This window comes from Vombatus ursinus, unplaced genomic scaffold (assembly GCF_900497805.2).
Source record: "Vombatus ursinus unplaced genomic scaffold, bare-nosed wombat genome assembly UNPS02014830.1, whole genome shotgun sequence".
Classification (NCBI taxonomy): Eukaryota; Metazoa; Chordata; class Mammalia; order Diprotodontia; family Vombatidae; genus Vombatus; species Vombatus ursinus.
The window spans coordinates 36,073,242-36,079,241 of record NW_020954608.1 but is presented as its reverse complement, the minus strand read 5'-3'; positions in this window follow the sequence as shown (position 1 = coordinate 36,079,241).

The following is a 6,000-nucleotide window of genomic DNA, read 5'->3' as shown; positions in this document are numbered from 1 at the left end:
AAGACAAAATGATCATAATGAAAGGATGCATGATTCAAGCACAGAGAAAATAACAAGCTGGCTTGGGAGTAGTGTGAAGTTGGGGTGTTATACTATGTGTGCCATACTCATGACTTTGGCTTTGGATCTGATATAAAGATTTTTTGTCTATCAAAGGAAAAAGAAGCAGCATTGGCTAATGATTGAAGGATCAGCCTTAGCGTCAGGAAGACTTTCAGTAATCTTATGAAGTGAGAGGTATTATTATTCCCATTTTGCAAATTAGGAAACTGACACTCAGAAAGATTTAAACAATTTGCCAATGGCACTATAGTTCAGGGAATTAGGACATAATTCTCCATACTGAAAGAACACCAGCCTGGAATGAGGAGCCCTAGTCCTGATCCTGGCTCTGCTTCTAATTATTAACCTTAGGTTTATCATTTCCTCACTGGGTACATCCTCTGGGATGTTATACATCAGACTGGTCACTTGTCAGATATTTAAAATATATCTGTGGTGACCTGAACACTTGGTCTCCCCATGCTTGATACAGGTAGGCCCACGGGTCTTCAATCCCAATTCTTGTTGTATAGATAGCCTAGGCTGAAGGGTGCCATTTCCCACCACTGCAGGGCTAGTCTTTGTAGGTGACCTCTTATCTCTCTTCTTTTTGTCTCCTTTTCCTTGAAAGGCCTGTCTCCTTTCCCTTTTCCTATGCGCCTCAGGCCTATGACTTTATGGGAATAGGCTTCTCTCCTCCTTACATTGTGACTCCCTCTTCCAGCTAATGTAAACAAGAAAGGTGGCATCAATGTGCAAGGAGATGTCATCTGTCTGCTATACAAGCATATGTTGAATTAGTGAATGAATGACTCTATACCTATAAAGAATACCAGGTTGGCAAAAATTAAATGGCAAAATATGATATATCTTCTCTTTTTACCCCTAAAGGATTTTAAAGTATTGGGGAAAGAAAAGCTTTAACTTATTTCTATATTCCCACATCAAGGTGTATCCATCTTTCATTGATCAAAGTTCAAGACTGGAAGAATTTTCAGTTCACACAAACAACATTTACAGTATAAATTTAAAAGTACCAGGCCAAGTTCTATTTTCTTTCATATGTACGTGTGTAGAGGCTGGGTGGAGAAGTAGAAAGAGTTAACACTTTGGGTCTCAGTTCCCTTGTATATAAAATGAAAGGGATGGACTAGATGAGAAATAAAGTCACTTCCACCTGTAATCCTGTGAACCTATAGTTTCACGTATTGTGAATCTGAGAGTTCTAAAGGATCTAAGAAGTTGTTTGTTGTTGTTGTTGAGTCATTTCAGTCACATCTGACTCTTCGTGACCCCATTTGGGGTTTTCTTGGCAAAGATAGTAGAGTGATTTGCCATTTCCTTCTCCAGTTCATTTTACATATGAGGAAACTGAGGCAAACAGGATTAATTGACTTGCCCAGGGTCACACAGCTAGGAAGTGTCTGAGGCCATATTTGAACTCAGAAAGATAAATCTTCCTGACTCCATGCCCAGTGGCTCTATCCACTCTTCCCCCTATCTTTTTTGTTCTAACCTCTAAATGAAACAGGAATCTATAATCCTATGATATTATTGTAAATGTAAGTTTCCACTCCAATCCTAATTAATATAATCAAGAAAGATCCAGACATCTTAGTCAAGCAATCAAAAGTAAATTAGTTGTGAATATGTCTTTAGTACATTTGAAACAATCATAAAGGCTTCAAATCATTGAAAGCAGACAAAATACCTTTTTATTGGCTGAAAGAATCAGACATTCCTCTGATACTATGTATAACACAGCAAGCCAGTTTGGAAGTACATATTCCAGGAGCAAGATAGCCAAGTGGTGACTGAATCCAGCAATGAAGGACTCCCGAGAGGAGATTGTCTTCAAGGGATGAGGAGAAGATAATTTTTTCTCTTTATTTCTCCCTCTTCCCCATTCCTGTTGACCAGGTGATATAACCTTGTGATCTTCAAAAGGTCAAAAAATGTAAATTGGTGGAGCTGGTAGCAGTGTGGGGCTGATGGATGGTAGCTTCTGTGTATGGACCTGGGAGAAACATTGAGGGTGGACTAGACACAAGAAGGGCACTCTCTGAGGGCACTGACCCTCAGAGCCCAGCTACACCTAATGGGAACTTCATGAGGACTCCCCAAAAGGAGAAATGGACTCCTAGTCATCAGGAACTATGAGATTACCCTTTGGAAACATATGCATTCTAAATTTGAAACTGCTCTCCTCATGAACCTTTCACGTACAAGGCAAAAGTGCTGCCCTTGTTTTGGAGAAGTTTCTGTAACAAGTCCTTGCTATACTTATTTAGTAAATACTCTTCCCAAATGCTAATTAATTCTGGACAGTATAATATATCCCAGTGATCCTCTGGTTTGCCCCTACTGTCCTAGTAGACCTTCAGATATCCCATCCTGCAAGGGTGAGTTGTGAGTATTATGAATGACTTCTCTAGCACCACAAGCAAGTGGTCACCTAGCCTCTCTTTGAGTACTACAGTGATGGTAAATCCACTTCCTCACAAGGTTGCCCATCCCATTTAAGGACAGCATTCCATTCCCCACCCCACCCCAGCTGTGCTCCTTGGAACTTCTTCATCACTCCTCCACTTCCGCCAGGAACCTCATTATCCTTCAAGATCACATCAGCCTAACTACTCACACCTGACCAGTATCAGCTATCTGTTCCTGGGACTCCTGTCAATGGAGAAGACAATTGGGAACTCCTCTGAAAACCTCCATTTAATGAGAACAGCCAGGCTAACCACCTTTCTATTTCCCAGCCCACTACACTCCTTCAGACGTTCATCATGCCCCATGCCAAGCACCTTCCTTACTCCAACCCCCCAACGTTTCAGCTTCCTTTTGTGTGTTCTCTTCCCCCATTAGACAGCAAGCTCCTTGAGGGCAGTGACTGACTTTCTTTTTCATATTTTTATCTTCAGTACCTAGTGCCTAGCACATAATAGGCACTTCAGTACCATAGTGCCTAGCACATAATAGGCACTTAAATGTTTATGAACTAATTATTAGGAAGTGCCTTAAGTTAAACATCTTCAGCCTTCCAGGGGGAAAGAAAAGCTGCTGCTGCTTCTGGGGCTCATGAAGAAGCTAGTATGATGTTTCCTTCTGCTAAAAAAAAGTAGCAAATGAAAATTCTACCTATTGGGATGTTTCTTCTCCCCCCACCCCACAATCTAAGGCCATTCAGAGGAAGAGAATGGTACTAGGATAGGAAAAATCCCCTAAACCTTGCATAGTCCATTTAGCAGAATACGAAAGCAAATGTACTTTTAGGACCATTTTTGTGTGTCTTGGGTGAAGTTTGTGGACTTCTCAGAATGATGCTTCTTAAATACATAGGATCACAAAAGAAACCAGTTAAATTGCAATAGTTATCAAACATATATGTGTGTGTGGTGTATGGATGTATGTGTGTGTGTGTGTGTGTATTTTATATATATACATATATGTCCATGAACATGTTAAGAACCCCTGACATAGTTTATCAGATCGTTTTTCCTCAGACATTTTAGAGAGCGGTGTTAATAAAAATCGTTGAATGTTAGCTCTTCATTAAGTGTCTGCTTTCAAACCTGGCACATAGTAGGGATGGGGATAGAAAGCGCAATTTCCCTGACCCTCTGGGTTACCTCAATAACCTAGAGAAGAGCGTTCTTCCCAGTAGTTGACCTTTGGGTATCCAAACCTGCAAGGGACCAGGTGGAGGGTCAGGGATGGTAGAGGGAATGTTTATGGAGGAAACTTCTTCTATCAGTATAGCCACCTTGTCTTTAATTTACAATCTTAGGGGACTAAGAGGCTTAAACACCTCACCCAGGGTAACCCAGTCATTATAGGACAGAGGCAGATGGGAATTGAATCTAATTTCTGGCTCCAAGTCCATCTCTCTAGCTACTCTGACCCATAGTAGGTATGTAATAACACTCCTTGATTGATTGCTTAATTAGTATCATTAACAATAATGATGTATACAACATTGATATGTCTTATAAAAGATTGCCTGAAGAGATTGATCCTGATATATTAGAAAGCTCTATAGTACTTATTCATAGATTGCATAATTACTGAATCTTAGAGTTAGAAGTGGTGTCAGAAGCTGCATCTCATCCAGTTCATTCCTAGAATCATCATTTCAGATGATGCAATAAAAGAACAGAAGGAAAAACATATTCTGGCACTATCATATGGATCACTGATATTCAGGTCTTTTACCTCCACTGTTTTTAGCTAACATTCTATAGATCAAGGCATGTACCCCTCATGGGATTAAGCTGGGGAGTAGAAGAAGAAAATTATAGTAATTAGCTTTGAAGTTTATCTTCATGTTTATGTAGCACTGGGGCCCTTTTCACACTGTGACTCTGGAGGTCTTTGCTTTCCCAGGTTCATGCAGTGTGTTTTGGGTCTTCAATTATGTAAATCATGTTCTGAGCCCCCACTAATGCAACATTCTCTATTTACAGATGATACAAACAACAAATCCATTAGCAAAACAATTTAATTAAAATAGAAAAACAAGCAAGAAAAAATTCCACAATAGAGACATTTTCAGCCTCCCATTCACAAACACATACAAACCTTTATAGGCTCCAGATTACAATCCAGTCAATCTCTTAATCCAGTTTTATCCCTCTTGCTTTTAGGGGAAGCATATAGTCTATTCAGAATGTCTGGCCCTGTGATTTAAAGCATGGGGTCTAGTGCTGTCTGAAGCCTCTTGGGACTGACTAGAGATCCGTGAGGTCTCTCTATGCAATCTGGAAATTTGAGGAAGCCAAGTTTTAACTTGGTTCTGAGATTGTCAGGATTCTGCAGCCACGCGTAGATTTAGGAATTCCATAGCCATACCACTCCACGTGTTTCAGCCCCTATTCCGGCTGAAATTTGTGACTGGGCTTCCTTTCTATACTTTCAACTACCTCAGGCAGCTCTACTATCCAGTATCCCCGGACCTCCATTTTCCTCCATAATATCATAGTTAATAACTAAAACCTACAGACCTAAAGCCATTATTCCATAAAATTTAAATAGCTGACTCCTTTTGGTTATTGAATAGAGATAAGGGGAGAAGAGCTTGCTTTTCCGCCATCTACTTTCTGCCAGAGCAGGAATGTTCCCAAGAAGTCACAGCATTGCGGGGAACAACGTCTTATTATAGACATTGGGCAGGACCCTTGGGATTCCATGCTTGACTCTCAGAAAAGGGAAATGCATCTTTCTTCACTTAATGGGCATCAGCATCCCTTTCAAACTGACTTTCTCCTGGCAGAGCTTCCAATGTTAATAGAAAGTGCCTCATCCTAGGAATGGAGCTGAGAGAGCACTCATCACTGCCTTCATGACCTAATTGTACTGGAAGTTGTAGGCAGGGCTCCTGAAATTTGACTCTTTACCTTCCTTCCCCTCTCTCTCTCTTCTGCTCACCACCAAGGGAGCAGGGGTCTTCGGGTAGGTCTGCTATTCCTTTTATTTTCTTGTCCTTGAGTTGTCACTGAAGCAATGGTTGGGCAGCTCTGCTCCTACATTTCCTCCATTTCTTACTGGTGACCCCAGAGAACCCTCTCAGCTTTGAGTGCTGCCTGGGATATATTCTCATCTAGGGCTCTCCTGAGTGATGAAGGCTTGACTTTACAGCCTTCCCCTCCCCTTTAATTTCTCCCTCTCTTTTTATGCTGGAATGAAGTCAAGAAATAGCCAACTTGGCCTAGGAAAGATAATCCAGCATCATCTTCCTTATAGGAATAATTACAAACCTTGCATTTCTAGGATTGTTGTTTAGGGTTCCATTTTTATTTCATATACATCACTATTGATTTTTGTTGTTGTTGATATTCCAATGTGTCCAAGTCTTTGTGGCCCCATTTGGGGTTTTCTCAACAAAGATACTGGAGTGGTTCACCATTTCCTTCCCCAGTTCATTTTACAGATGAGAAAACTGAGGCAAACAGGGTTAAG